This window comes from Bacillus rossius, chromosome 5, assembly GCF_032445375.1.
Source record: "Bacillus rossius redtenbacheri isolate Brsri chromosome 5, Brsri_v3, whole genome shotgun sequence".
Classification (NCBI taxonomy): domain Eukaryota; kingdom Metazoa; phylum Arthropoda; class Insecta; order Phasmatodea; family Bacillidae; genus Bacillus; species Bacillus rossius.
This window is the reverse complement of record NC_086333.1, coordinates 45,375,996-45,393,005: the sequence shown is the minus strand read 5'-3', so window position 1 is coordinate 45,393,005 and position 17,010 is coordinate 45,375,996.

Sequence of the window (17,010 nt, the reverse complement as noted above, 5' to 3'; positions counted from 1 at the left end):
CAGAGCTCTGTTCTAGTGGCTAGCATCGTTAACTGCCGATCACTTTTCTCTGGGTTTTGGGCGCGGTTGCTGCGAAAGAAGATTTGTATTCTTAAAATTAACTTTACACCAGTGCTCCCTAGCTTTGGAAAAAACGAACCAAGATGGCCGCCTGTTATGTCACTAGCAGAGATGACAAAAACCACCCTTGCCTCGTGGCTTGACCACATGGTCCCACAATGCCATAACAAAGATGGCGCCTATTTGTTTACAGTGTCCCAGAACCCTCACGCTTCCCCTACTGTCACACACTGCTCCTAGGAACATTAAAAAAGGATAGTTGGTATTAAAATTCTATATACAAATATCTTCTAAACCCAAAATTTGCTAGGTGATTATATATGTAGCTTCTGATCACTGCTCACTTTAGATATAAGTGTAGTTGCATACTATTCCTTAACAAAGAAAAAAATTGTTAGCTATAAGCCATGGTATTTATTATGACTAAAAACAATTTAATCAAAGATTATATCTGTGGTTCCATGTCTCTTCCTCAAAGTACTTTGTCCACAAAATAAAACTATTAGTTTAACAGCATTAAATGATGAAATAATTTAGTAGGTCGATGCAGCCATAAATGAAAATAATGTTTAATTTAGTTTCATACCACTGCACCCATTTTCCATAGATCCCTGGTTCGAGCAATGGATCGGCCATCCGTATTTTCGATTGCCGTAGCTTCCTCAAATTTCTTCTGGCAAGTGCCGGGATAGATTCCTACAAGGGCTTGGGCTATTTCAACCTTGAATGCTTTGAAAATTGTGGCTGTAGTCATTTAACAATTAAATTTAGTAATGCGTTATTAAATTGAAAAAAATAAACAAATATCTTAATTATTTTAAAAAAGAGTAAAGAACAGGAATGGTATTTTGAAAATTTTAAACGTTTCTTTTCCATAAATTTACTTAATTTACATTAGTTTGCAAACTACACACACACGCGCACGCACGCGCGCGAATATTAGCTCTTCATCAAACAATTTATGACAGTTGGTGTGCATAGAAAAAAGATACAAATAATTACTAATATTTTTTTATATGACACGTTTTTAAAACGCACTAAAAAGTGTAAAATCTTTTTTTCTCTTAGTCTCATAAATATTCAAAAACCCATTAAATTTTTTAATTCGCTGAAAATTTGTGATTGTGAATATTTAATATCGATGATAATACTGGTAATATTCAAAATGAGAAATGTGAGACGCATGCAATGCATATTTATTAATCATGTAGATAATCTGTATTAATGAGAAAACTCATGAATCAATCCATTTCGTTTGCAGAGCAATAAAATTTTCAGTCAAATTATTAATACATAAATGTTACACTTTTAGAGAGTAGGTATTAATGAGAAAGCTCATAAATCAGTCCATATCATGTACAGCGAAAAAAAAATAATAGTCGAACTCTTGATACATAAATCGATTATTACGCCTTAGGTAGTTGAGAAACAATTAATTAATGTATAAAAGTTCAACTAATAATTTTATTGAACTGCAAATGATATGGACTCATTTATTAGTGTTCTAATTAATACGTACTCTCTAAATGTTTAACAATTACGATAGTTCGACTGAAAAATCTGATAAAGTTTTAGTAAAAATATTATTACATCAATTATTTGTTGCATGCGCTTGACGTTTTTCGTTTTAAAATTACCAGTGTTAATATACCTATTGGAAATTCAGTCAAAATCTTTCGGGAAAATTTGTACGAGTTTAAATTTAACAATGGGGTTTTGAATATTAATGAGACTAAAAGAAATTATTTTATGCTTTTTAGTTCGTCTTAAAAACTATGTATATTAAAAAAAATATTATTATTTTCTACTTTTTAGTCTTGTTTTGCAAACAGTATTGAACACTTTTATGAGAAAATGACAAAGACATGAGAAAATGTTTAGGTTTAGGTGTTCAGTTTATTTTCATTTCAGCATATTTTAAATAGAAAATTGTTATGTCTACATAGCTTCTAATAATATATAGAGCTTTTGCAATATTAATTTTTTACTAAAATTAAGAAGCAAGCAATATAACTTTATATATTTTATAAAATTTATATTTAAGAAATCAACAGAACAATCCGGTTTACTTACATTTTTGAATATGGTAAATAGTTTTCTATTCAAGACAAATATTATAAATGTATGTCAATTATCAAAAGCATGTTTCAAAGGATAAAAAAATCACTTTCTTATGTTTATTTATCCGTCAACAAGAAGTAAGCCATATTAAAGTTTCTAGCTTATTGAGAAGTTACTTTCAAAACGATTATAAAATTTGTACCGACATTGGTCTGAAGTGTAGGGTTTGTATTGTGTTTACAGTAAAAATAAATACATTTTTTACAATGAAGTTTCTAATTCCTACATAACAACCATCATCAGACGTTATAAATCACCGTTTCCGCAATGTTCTGGGTGGAACGGATTATCTTTGGTCGAAACAACACTACGATGGCGAGGTGAAAATGTGACTTCAATTACGTCACAGCATGGCGTCTCATTCATGCTACCACTGTATGTTTTCATTGGAAACATGTATGGACTGCTCTTTTGAATTAGCGGGCGGCTGTTGTCAAGGGACTGTTAAGTTTATTAATTATTTACTCCATGTTTTCAATAATGATTTAGGTAGTGTTTTGCGTTTCTACTTGTATTCGCGGTTTTCACGTTGTCTTTCATTTTCTTAGTTTGCCATCCAGTCCTGAGCTATTTTCAAAATTTCAAGACTATAACTCATCAGGAAGTTAGTAAAAATTTAATTACAAAATTCCACCCGAACAGACATTGCCCAAAGCAAGCTAATAAAAACGTGGTAAAATACAAAACAACTGCCATTTTACAATGGGCTTAATAATGTGATCCACGGGCATTGTTAAACTCAACATGGCTGAAAAGAAAAAGAGAACATGTTATATTATTTATCATTATGGGACAGTTTTTGTGCGGCTTATCTTGCGCACACATTTTCCTGTTTATGTGAACGTGTCCTCGAACCCAAGATATTTTGATCAGCTGTGTTGAGCAACTTTGTACGTCCACTCATTAAGGCACAGTCCAACATCAGTTCGAAGTACGAAGTACATCTCCAGCCGTTTGCAGCATGCGATTTTTTGATACGCTTACATTTAATTAAAGAAAGTAAATACAGTAATCATAACATTCCTTTAAAAACCATCAGTTCCTTCATCCCGGTTTGATTAAAATGAAAATTTTGAAGGAATAACACACATTGCAGTCTTTGCTATGGTGCGAATCCCGGAAAACTTCTATCTAGTTTTTTTTTCCATGGTCCCTAGACCCCAAAACTATTGTTGACTCAAAACGTTTGGGTATATACGTACGTATATGCATATATGAATAAATTTTTATGCGAAAATAATTTCCTGGCTGATACATAAAATAAAGTGACAGAAAATTTCAATCGACTTTTTTTTTAGGGAAAAATCTGACCAATGGGGTAGAGTAGTGTGAAAATGGCGATTCTGGTGCAGTGATGGATGTGGTGCGTGGTGTAGGTGTCCTTGACTTCAACATTGTCCTGAACAGTGAGCTTGAAATATAATACCATGACTAAAACTTGATATATTAGGTGAAATGTGACACACCTATTAGTTTTCTGAGAGAAAAACACTGATTGTTGGTAGCACTTACATGAGAAAAAATTTGACGGACGGACGAATGAAGTCGTGTTGTAAATCGCTTTGCTAGCTGTGTGGCTTTGACAGATGAAAAAGTGACGGATGGAGGCGGCGGGATATTGTATTTCCGCCTTAACATACGCGTATTGAATGCCAACTGGTATACTGGTACACCAGTACAGAGTACTGTCAACTCAACAGTGTAATTATGCTCATTTACAGTTGCTGAGCTACCCTACAACGAACTATGTATGATATTTGTTTACATGTGTTGAAAAAACATATTTTTTTACTTGCTTTTGTTCTGGACCTTATATTTATTGGTGATTACGTCACAGAGACCATTTTGTGTAGTTACATAAACGAGGTTTATGTAATTATAAGATTTTTGTGTCTCTGGCAACGATTCTGAATGGCAACATGTGATTGGCCGCCGCCTCAGCAGTGGGCGTTTCAAAATTTCCGACAATTGCATTGTTTGAAATGTTGTAAGCGTCCGGCCCGTTTCATGCCGCCAGAGTCGTTTTGGGCCAGCTTTGAGATTTTGCGTCTCACGTGCCAGTGAGGCCTACCTAGCTGGTTTATATTTATAGCACAACGATAGTGCATATTGCATTACAATGCTAATAACACTTACTCTATAATACATGTAAGACGTTGTACTGTTTATTCGTGCACCATAAACTGTTTATTTAATACATTTTGTGTTTCAAAAGTGCATCACGAACATCGGTACGACCATCCTCATTTTGGATTTCCGTAGTTTCCAGAAATCTCTCCATCACTCGGTGGTTTCCTACTGACTCCTCCCCAATGCGCCTGTTGTGTGAAGTCGTCTTGTTTGTCCGTCTCTAAAGACCTCCCTTTCTACGAGAAGTTATGCTGAAAGTTAATCCTTGGAATATAAAAATTATATGTGAGCGAATCTTTCAGTACTCGCCAGAGATGTGTAAACATCAAACCTCCGGTAACGAGCAAATTCCCGTGTTCTCGTGTTGCAAATACACTTGAGGATGCGCGCCCTCTGGCGCGAAGCGAGGCGAGGAGAGGCGAAGCGAAGCGCCGCGGACAGGGTGGTCCACTCACTGCCGCGTGGCAAAGAGGCGCGAGGCGGCCAGCAATACAAGCAAGGATATCGTTCCGCACTACTGTTTAGGGACACTAGGGCGCACCTTAAAGTGAAAGCCTACAATATGGTTAAATAACGACATACTGATATGCAATTGCAATTCGGACACTCCACTTATTACTATTATTCTTGTATATGAAACTGGCGCGGATTTTACCATTAGTACTGCAATTGATGTACAAAACCTAGACTTACCACAATGTGTCGTTTTACCCGCAAATTCTAGTGAAATGACACATTACGGGCAATACGGCGCACTACAAAAAAATTGTGAGAAAGCCTTTAAATTGAATTACGGAAACATGATATTTAACATGATTAATAATTAGTGAAGTTACGAATGTTTAATAATACAAAAAGTCCTTAAATGTAGTAGGAACGTTTTTAAGCCCTTTATTTAAATATAATTTTTGGCATTGTTTTAAAAAATTATAACTGCAGGCCCATTGTGATTAAAAATTATGGCATGTAAATGAACACATTGTGCAATTAGGTGTAAATTTACCACTTATACCAGTTAATCTTACTTACAATATTGATTAAGTCTACAGAAACTATGAAGGTGTATAATAGAATTATACCTAAATGTTGTATTTCAAGCATATTAAACAATGTTATGTACTATAAAAGCTGTATTTCATTTGATCACTTCAATTATACGGAATTAATATATGGATTGTATGGACTCACGACCTTTGTACTTTCATTTTAACCTCTTGACTATCGTGAAAACTGATAAATCATAAACTAATGGGAATACCACTAGTGTAACGGTATGTTTACTTTTGTTATATAATAGTAAGCATACGTTAGTTTATTTAGATTATGTCACTATTCATATGTATTTTTGCAGATTTTTAGTGTTTGCATATTTACTCTAAAGAATACTACGCACTTTAAATATTACGTAAGTATATGTTTAAAAACCTGCATTTAAAATTTAAAAAAAAACCTTAATTGCTACTGTACCAAATGATCAATTTAACACTTTAGTTGTAGCATAATATATACTTTCGTGTAATTCAACCGAGGACTCAAGTATAAACTTTATTTTGAATAAGTTACTATAATACTGTTTTAAAAAATAAGTAAATGGCGAGATTTTATAATCGTTAAACATTTGTATACGTTGTTTAATGATAAGTTTACAGTGTACGTGCCTTAGCATTTCATGGATGAGTTATCCTGACCACAAGGCGATGACAGACATACATGGGGAAAGTGATCAGACCTTCTCATCCCCCACCCTAACCAGAAGAAGTGGTAGCACCGTGCCAAGGGAAGCCTAAGATGTCCATCAAGTTCTGTCCCTGCCCGAACACGCCCGAATATTCACCTCCGGCCAACCTCGGGTTTATTTATGTATATTTATATTTCTCTGTTTATTTTAATGTAGCTATACTAACCTAACTAACCGTCCATATTGTTTTAATGTAGCTAACCTAACCGACCACTTTTATTTGAATTCATTTTTCCTGCGCAAAAATAAAACAAATCCCGAAGTTGGCCGAAGGTGAATTGTGTAATCGGAAATGGCAGAACATAATGTGCATCTTAGGTCTCCCCCGTGCCAACTTTCCGGTATGACGTGTTTCCCGGAAGTGTCTTCATCATGCATGCTCCCTGTCCTTATTGGCCACGGCTAGGCCAGTAAAAAAAAAAAATTCTCAGTAACAGTTCAGTACCTACACGGAGCGAAGCTGGCATAGTTCCCATCCACTGAACTCTCTATCCAAATGAAATGGATTCTCGCGGTCCGGCCATGCTGGTTTCGGTTTTGCCGTGAGTTTTCCTGAAATCACCACAGGCGACCGTCGGGTTGGTTTTTACAGGCATTTGTTTAACTTCGCATGTTTGTTTGTCGGTTTAGATCAAATCTTGCAAGATAAATTCAAACTGCTTCCCATTGAACTAAGCTGAAATTTTACATACTTGTTCAGTTCTGATGACAATAAATTTATCTGATAAAACAGATTCCGCCATTTTGAATTTTGATCACTATCATTATCATCCGGTATTATTATCCAAAAATCGAGAAAAATTTTCAAACCTATAAAAATATTTACTTAATTTAATTATTATATAATTAGCCCATGGTCGATTCATCTTCCAAGTAAAGAAAAATAAATCTTTTCACACTGCTCAACACTCACCGGCTCAACATTTCATGTTAAAATTATACATTTATAAGTGACTTAATTTTTATGTTATTTTTTATTATACCCGTCTCATTATGTTTTTTAAGTAGGCTACTTAGCTGTCAAATTCATATTTTAACGTAGGAGAACTAAATAAATTACAGAATTTCCAGGTCAAAATTCAATGAAACTGGCTACTCTAAAAAATAAATTTATTAGTTCTTCTCTGATAAATATATATTTTTGTATAGTTGTCAAAAATCTAAAAACTTATATTTTGTGCTTAGAATTTCCTAACTAAACCAGAGTTTCTCATAGTACATACACTGTTGAATGACCGTATAGTTAAATATGTGAAATATCAAAATTAAATATATTTATATACCAGTTAAACCATTAAAATGGACATAAATTGATATATTAATCATATCAACCTATATCTTTCCTACACTGTACTACTGCGCTTAGCATTTCCACAGATTCATTTTTGATTGTGGCTATAGCACTCGACAATATCAACTCTCGCTAGAGTGACTCGCGCTGAGCGTAAAGTATGTAATTCATTCAATGTTAAATAATCCCTTTAGGCACAGCCTACAGCATATTTATTCTGTAAAAGTTCTGGAAACTTCTATAAACTTCTAGAACATTTTAAGATTTTAATATGGATACCATTTTATATGTTCAACAATATTCCAAAATGATCGATTGAAAATTTTCTCACATTCCATGCAGTGAAAATGTTCCGAATGATTTTAGCTAAATGCATTCATTATGGAATAGCTTGGACAGAATTTCATATTATGCTTATTAAGATTGTTATAAAATTTTGAAATTCAAACACTATTTTTCATCCTTTGCACTAATATGTGGTTGTATAAAAATTTGCTTTGGATCAAGGTTTAAGATAATATTTAGGGGGTTTATAATAAATTCGATCAAATTTGATGATAAAGAAGGTTAGATTTTTTAAATTTCAACCCCTGTTTTAACGGTGATAGTTCGTCTCATTAAAAATTGTTACAGTGAAAGTTTTTTCAATAATGTTTAGACTTTTTTACAATAAATTATATAAATATATAAATTTGATAGAATGCTTACTATAAAAATTATAATTCTTTTATCACTCATTTTTGTTATTTTAAGCCCGTGCAGTAATGGTTGGATGTATGAAAATTCAATTTAGACAAAAGTTTTAGACAATATTTAGAAAGTTAAAAATAAAAACGGATCCAATAGCGTACATGGCACGGAAGTTATATATATATATATATATATATATATATATTTTTTTTGTTCCAGCCCCTGGTTTATTCATCCTATTGCAAACGTTTTTAGAAGATTTAATTTTATTGTTATAGTTTTTATAGGTTACCTAATAAGGGACTTGTGAGTTTGATTTTGTCCTTTAGCCTCTATTTTTTTCCACCCTTTCTAGGAATTGTGGGTTGTATAAAAAAATATTGCAGACGAAAATTGTAGATAATATTTTAAGGTTTCACAATAAATAAGATAGGATTAAATAGTGTAACCACATGGTTAAAAAATTATTAGTTTTTTTATATTTATATCCTTTTTTTCAACCCCTTGAAGTAATAGTTTGTATTATAATTTTTTTTTTTTCAGAATGAAGGTTTGGATAATAATTATAAGATTGACAAACAATTTGAACGGATTTTATGGTGTGCTTACTAACAGAATTATGAATTTTTTGTAACTAAACCCCGGTTTGCTCCCCCTTTTACAGTAATGATTGTTTGTATAAAAATGGTTTCAGGCAAAGGTTTTTAGATAATATTAAAAAGGTTTACAAACCATTTGAACTGATTTGATAGTGTCTCTGCTAAGGGAAATTAGAATTGTTTTTGTGCTTCGGCCCTATTTTTTTAATTCCAAAAATTAATGGTTTGTCGTAAAAAATATTTCATTAGAAAGTTGTAGAAAATATTTTAATGTTTTACAGTAAACAATAGCGGATTCAATACTGTAAATAGTACGGTAATTATTAATTATTTTTAAAATTCTACCCCTGTTTTTTAAACTCCTTATAGCAATGGTTTGTTCGACTTATCAAAAAAAATTTCAGACAAAATTTTGATATAAAATACACAAGATTTAAAAACAATTTGAATGGATTCGGTGGTATCTCTACCAAGGGAGTTACGCATTCTATTGTCCTCCAACCGTTGTTTTTTTTTTTTTTTCACCCTTGGTTATAGTTGGTCGTTTCAAAAATTTATTTAGACAAACGTTTTTAACTATAATACATTCAAACGAATGGGAGTAATAGCGACTTTTCCTTATTAAAAACAACATTCCCTGTTTAAAGCTCTTTGGTAGGATTACGCCCATTAAAGAACTCGACTGAGATTTTCGGTTTGGAAGTTAATAGTACAAAATTACGGCAATTATCGTGTACATAAAAATGTGATGTATATATTATATATATAAAGGGTAACTGCTATAATAGATAGTCTTTCTTCGAAATCTTACTAAAATATCAGTAAATCAGCTGACTAGTTTTCTGAATTCTAAAGTATTGTTACGAATGCGAGAGACCAGCCCTCGATGCCAGGTTCGGAGCTGGCTGGCAGCCCTGCACGGCCACCGGCGTCACGCGCCGTGTCACGTGACGTAAGGCATGCCACGCGCGCTTGGACGGATTACAAGGGTCGTCACTACCCCCCTCTCCTCCTCTCCCCGCACATTGTCCTTCCTCGGCGCTTTTATCTATTGCTGAGTGGCCTTGGGAATTCCGCGGGCCGCCGCGCGGAGTGGCGCGAATGGGCGTCGCCTTTCTGGACTTTTCGGGCGTCGGGTCTGCCCAAAATGACGCGACTCGTCACACGCTCTCGTCGGTTCTGGAAAGACAACCCACTAGTATAAAAGGATGACGCCGGCCTTTAGCGGGAGTTCCGAGCAAGTTCCGGGCGAGTTCTCCGCTAGTGAAGGGAAGTGCGATATCGGCGAAAAGGGTGAGAGACTCCCTCGACAGTGGCGCGACGTGGAGCGACGAGGTCGAAAGTGTGCGACCGAGTGGCGCAAACCCGTGTGTGTGTGGATAGGAGCGAGATAAGGAGCGAACCACTGTTGACCCTAGCTACAGTGAGGAGTGAAATCTGTGGAACTTGACAGACACTGAGTGACATGCGAATAAACATTTTTAAGTAACAGTGATTGATGATCGGTCTTTTTTAGTATAAATATTAATTATTAATGTGAATATTAGTAATAAATAAAACTGTAAAAAATCTTAATTGGGCTATCTCTTACAAAACCACCCCACCCCCCTTTTTTTCCAGGCCCACATTATATTCGTAACAGTATACTTACCTTTTTTAACGTAATTGTCCATGTGCTTGTTGATACTCATAGTAAATGTGAGCCGGGTGGGGAACTGCAGTCTATTGAAATCTAAGGGCGTATATGAATCACTGGGTACCAACGGAACTGCGAGGAATAAATACGTATTCACCTGGGCCATTCCCCGTAATGTTGGTGGCCTCTATTATGTTCGGTAATAGATTCTTAACGGTAAGCCTTTTTCAGTTTCACAGCTTTAGCGGGTCAACGTTACGTACTAAAATTAAAGAGGATCTTTTTTTTTTAATGAGCATGTATGGTTTCATTAGTGGGGGGCTTAAGAGCATTTAAAAATTAAATTGTATAACACACAGCCTGCTCCGTATCCATTACTGAATCAATGCAGTAAAAGGTGAAAGAGTTGCCAGAAAAAATGTTCTGGATCATCCCGTTAATATGTCAAACGTGTCGTTTTTAGAACAGCCATTGATGCGATAGTTAAAGGTTAGGAAAAGAGCATGCGGTAGTTTTTTTTTAAATTAAATTTAGACAGTAATTTGTATTTTTATTTAAACGTCAAGTGGCAAAACTTCCTCACTCAAGTAGTTCCATAACTCTCCTTTAAGGGGTGGGGAAGGAGATTTTTTATAATATAACAAAGACAGCGGCCTTTTTCTTGTTTTGAAGGTCAAGAGTGCAACATTTCACCAACATACATTTTTATATATAAAAAACATTTACAGACTCTCTGGCTATATATATATATATATATATATATTTATTTATTTATTTATTTATTTATTTATTTATACAAATGTATGAATGTGTGTGTGATAAATATACATCATGCATCACAATGAACATTAAACATTTTTGATGGTGAAATAAGTACTAAGAAACATTTAGTATATTTTTAATCATTTGAATTCTTAGTTTATAGTTATAATCATACAAGTATAAACAATTACACCAAAATCCCATTATTTTAAAATTAATTTGTCTTGAAAATAAAACCATAAAATCTTGTCTATATTAATTACCAGCAGTTTAGATTCACGCTTTGATGCTCTAAACGAGAAGAAGCAGCCCCCATGCTGAAGCGCTACACTGTTAAAAGTTTTCACTTAATGTTTACGATGAACATTGGTTATTAATCATCCATAAATCTGATTGAATTTGCGGGACTGAGTTTACGTGCCTATAACATAGAACATTAACTCACAAGAATTACACTGATATAAATTTCATAAAACTAATTAAGTCTAGAACATAAGCACCCTTCTCCCTTCCACATGACTGTTCGCCCTGTTTACAATGGAACACACAATTAGGAAGTTTGAATATGGTGTAAAGATAGTTTCCACGAAGATCCAGTCGTATGTCTTTCCTGAGAACTCTGCATTTTTTCTAAAAATGCATCCTTTGTGGAACAGTCAGTAAATGCGTACCACGATTAATAAAATTTTATTTCGGCACAGCCTATAAGCGTAGGTAGATTTCGAAGTACCTATTTCATTGGAAATATTTTGGAAACTTCTATAAATTCTTGGAACATTTTAAGAACTTAATGTAGCCGATATAACATTCTAATTGTTCGTCAATATTCAAAAAAGAGCGATTTAACATTTTCTCATATTCCATTGAGCGAAAATATTTTGAATGTTTTTTTAACTTTATGCATCCAGTATGAAAAATAGTGTTTGAAGATCAAAAATAATTGCATGACTACCTTACCTACTAGGTATATTATGAAATACGTTAAGACGTATTTCATAATATGCCTATTAAGATAGTCAAGCAATTATTTTTGATCTTCAAACACTATTTTTCATCCCTTGTACTTATACGCGATCGCATAATTTTTTTTCTTTTTGGACACGAAGTACGGTAATATTAATATATTTCCTGCCAAAGGTTTTAGATTAAGTTTAGGCGTTTAACAATAAATAAGAATGGAAATAAAAGTGAATGTATTAAAAAAGTATTGACTTTTGGTTTTTCCACCCTTGTTATTTCCACCCCTTGCAGTAATGGTTTGTATTATCAAAAATTGTTTCAGACAAAAGTTTTAGAAAAAAACTATAAATTTATTACACGATTCGTAAGAATTTAATGTTCCTTCGAAGAGATGTATGATTTTTTTTTTGTGCTCTGACCCTTGTTTATTCTACCCCTTGCAGTAATGGTTGATAGTATAACAATGGTTTCAGACAAAAATTGTATATAAATATTTAAGGTTTTATAATAAAACAGAAAGGATTTAATAGTGCACATGGTAAGTAAATTACGATTATTTTTCAATTCTAACACGTGATATAAGTGAAACTTCTTTGGCAATTCAAACCTTGACTCGTAAGAATTGAAACGACAGAGAGAGAGAGAAGACAATTTTCTAAATAAAAAATTTAATAAGTTATTATTCACTTAAAAATAACTGCCAAGATATCAAGAATTAGTAAGAAATAACTATCCTGTCAAACTAAGGCGTGAAAAGCATTATACCAGCAAAAAAAATTTAGTTTCACAGCAAAAAAAATCACACGTAACACTGTTTAACAACACTGATTTACACAAGTAATTAAAATAATACGTACTGGAAATAACATCATTTTCTTGCAGATATGGTCCGTGGCGTGGTGTATAACAATAAGCTCAAACCATGTTGTTTTTCCCTCTGCCAGAATACTCCCTTACTGGGTGCCAAAACGTATGCCAGCAAGTCTGGGTGGCGTCAGGCGCAGGCGGGTCCCTACCACCGCGACCCGCCTATCCCTGCAGCATGGCAGGGTTCAACCTGAGCCGCACGCCACCACGTGGAGCCCGCGGCCCGCCGAGTTCTCTGCACCGTCCGCAACCTATTTATCCGTTATTTTCGCGTCAGAAATATTTCACAATATGTTTCACGTAAACGTTGCATTAAAATCCGGCCTTGAAATTTGACTCCCATTGCTCCCAAAGAAGTTTCACTTCAAAAGTATACGAATATATATTTATTTCCATTTTTGTAAGCCAGCATAACACCACTTAAAATATCACCCCTTTCTTTTCTATTACCTGTTGTTATATTTGGCACATTTTACGTTCCTTCGCGTAATGCGCTTCCATCGTGCTGTTTACCTTACACTTTCTTCGACCTTGCCAAATGTCCTCTCTCAGCAAACTGCTAACTTTCAAAGATTTTCCTCTCCTTTACTCAATATTGAGATCTAGCCACAAAATAAACTATTGGGAGTGTTATAACAGTTGTAGTCATTAAAAAAACGTGAGCTAGTATTTTAGTATTCACGTCAAAAAGATAAGTTCCCACTGTAACAAGTGAGAATGAGATGTGATCAGAAAATCCCGGAATTACATCTAACGTCGGTAACGATAGAATTTATGTTTTATTCACATTGAAAATACACTTATTATATGAAATTAGGCCACGGAATTTTGCGTTGAATAATTAAAAATAATGCGAGAGTGATAAAAATCCGCATGTTGTATATTTTAATTACATATCACGATCCGAATCACACGTAGTTTCTGCACCCGCCGCTAGAATTCGCTGCTGCAGTAGCTAACGTTGAATATTAAATCATTCGATTTTCAGAGCGAAATTTTAAACTGTATAGTAAAACGGCTCCGATAAAAGCGAAAAATACTTGAAAAAAAATACTCAAGCTCGATCTTTTGCCTGATTTTCGAAAATGTATTTTATTATAATATTGCCCTTTTGGTTTAAAATCCATTAAACAGTTAATGTTATAACATTTCCCTTTATCTCTATGGACTTTGGTTCGCGCCATCCACCACAGATGGCAACACCGTGGTAACACATTTCCGTTCCAAGCAACTTCCGTTTCATTCACAAAATTACTCCCACCAAATGCCGTACACCGAGAGCTAAGGAATTACACATTAAAAAAAATTCAATACCAAACGCCAATGACTTCACAGAGTAAATAAACTATTAGTAGCAGCCAGGGTCATCTAGAGAAATTAAGGGCCAGGGGGCAAATAATTTTGTCAGTCGCCCTTCCTATTGCTTAATACACTATTCTAAAAAAAGATAAAAAGAATTCAAGCCTTTAAAGATTTCAATTCTGTATAAATAGGACAATAGTAAGTGAGTTTTAACAGTATTAAAAAATAATTTAATATTTTCTCCCAATGAAACATAATTTTTATCTCTGTATATCTTTTCCATAAAATAACGAAATTTTTCTATTTAAAACTTAACAATTTGAGTAATACTGAACAACTTAAATTATCTACCTAATACCACTTAATATTTGGCTTGTGAATTATTTCAAGTTACTTGACTTCTTGTGTTAAGTCTGTGCAAAAGTCTGTGTGTATTTAATATGTCATGTAATAAATATTTTTTGAGCTACCTTATTTATTATCTGCAGGGTTCAGTGATACACATCACTGTTTCAATACGAGTTACTGGCTGCAACAGAAGCCCGCTAATTATCTGAAATAATACCTCTCACACACACAACATCCATCTGTCGTGGCGGGCAGATTTTTTTTTTCATTGCCTTCTCAGGTTTTCTAACATTCCACCGCCAAGAGAAAAAAAAAAGCCTCCTCCTCATTAAAGATGAAACTAAATATCTTACAGAGATGTATTTTTCGTGTCTCTCCTTTTAGTGTCTGTTATCACAACCTTAGGGAGCGTTCAAGTATTACGTAACGAATTTGGGGGGAGGGGGGGGGTCTTGTAAAACGTTACGATGCGTTACAGGGAAGGGAGGGGGGTTTGACCTACGCGTTACGTCACATTATTATTATTTTTTTTTAAACCCTTCAGAACGGTCGCGTAGAGACAGATTCTTTTACGCATTTTTTTAAAACTTTTTTTTCTCAAAATTTCAAATGGCTTGATAGATTAAAATTTTTTTTTTACCTTCACAAAATTGCTTCTGCTTGCTTTACAGGATTAGTGAATATTGTTTTTTTTAACTCCAAATGTAAAGCAATATATATATATATTTATCAACAGCTGTGATAGTTTTTCTCGTCACTCCAGTAAAGTAGTTAAAACAAAAATTACCGCTATTCGGATGGCTTCCTTATACTTCGGTTGTCAACGTAGACTCCAATCGACATATTAGAAATTATATAGGTATTGATATTCAAAATACACTGTTTTCTATGTGTGAGATTTTCTCTCATCACAACAGTAATGTTGTGGTACGAAATACGATTGGTCTGAAAGGTTAATAAAAAAACTAGTGAATTAAAATCTCCCAAGTTGGCAAACCCTTTTCGTTTATTTTTTATGGAGGATTCCCGATTGAATTGTTCGTATTTTGTTCTCCCAAGATGGCAACCCTTTTCGTTTATGTGCTCCAAGCACTCGACCGACTGTATGAAAATTGACAACTACGATGTTTCGGCGGAATATAGAAACCCTGAAGATAGCTTGCAGGATCTAGCAGACCCTAATATGGCGTGGTATAGCGCTCACGTCCGTGAATCGCAATATTTCTTGCAAGTTATTAAATGCGCGGATGAATCCTTCTGTTCCCGCTTGAGGAGTGCATTAAAATCTGTCTTTCCAGAAACTTTCCTGCCGCCACCCTGCCCAATCCTTCAAACCGCAAACAAGTTCGTGGTACCTAGTCAGATAGACAGAGGATCATTCAAGTTTTCGCCACTTCTTGTGAGATTGTCTGTTGATGTGTCGCCTCCTCTAGAAGGGTTAAAGCAGATGCCTTACGATTTATTTTGACCATCAGTACAATCCGACCTAAAGAACCAAGTATGTTCAACCTGTGGGTTTTTTTTTTACATCCCACGAGTGGGCAAATGCACAATCGTTACATGCATGGCAAGACTGCCCAAGACCTTCGTGAAAGTTGAGTACGGCCACAGCGACTTGCTGCAAGAAGGGCAAATGAGCTTCTCTGCATTGTGCGTCGCTGTGAAACACCGTCTGAAGATGCCGATTGGTTCGACGAAGACGAAGTTGATGCAAGCGGGTTAACAATTCCGGAACCCTTTTCGTCTGCTCTCCGGATGCCAGTAATGAAAGAATCTGAGTGGCTGGCAAACCCATGGACAGAGGAGCAGTAAAACTCCATTTGAATTGTTTTTTTACAATCTACTTATTTTAATTATGGCTAATTTTATTTTAAATGTTTATCGTTTTCGTTCGATCGTATTCTTAAATACGATTATATTTTGACAAATATATTTTATTGCAGTTAGTTTTATGTTTGTAATTGCATTGCCAAAGGTAAAAATAATTATTAGAAATAAAATTTGTTATTTAATTTTAATAGCTTTATTAGTAAAACGCTAAAATAGGAGAATGCATGAGAAGAACAATGGCGGATAAAGCAAAAAGTGAGTCAGGACAGAGCCAAGTCAGGAAAACGACGTAATTAAATGTATGATTGCTAAATGTATGATTGAGTAGTAAAAATTTATTAGGACAAAAAAAAAACATTAGAAAGCTCTTGCTTTTAAAAACAAGACATTTCAAATGTTAATAAATAACACTAACGCAATTAAAACAATAACAAAGGTATTTTAGTGACTTATTCCGGTACGTTACGCCACATAATTGTGACTTTTAGGTAAAAATGGTCACTTGGGGTTACGTAACATTTTACTAGGGGGGAGGGGGGTACAGAAAAACGTTACGGCGCGTTACATGGGGGGAGGGGGGTCAAAAATATCAAAAAATTGCGTTACGTAATACTTGAACGCTCCCTTATTCCATTTACTCGTGCAAAGCTACCGTGGTCACGGCTGTAAATTTGAT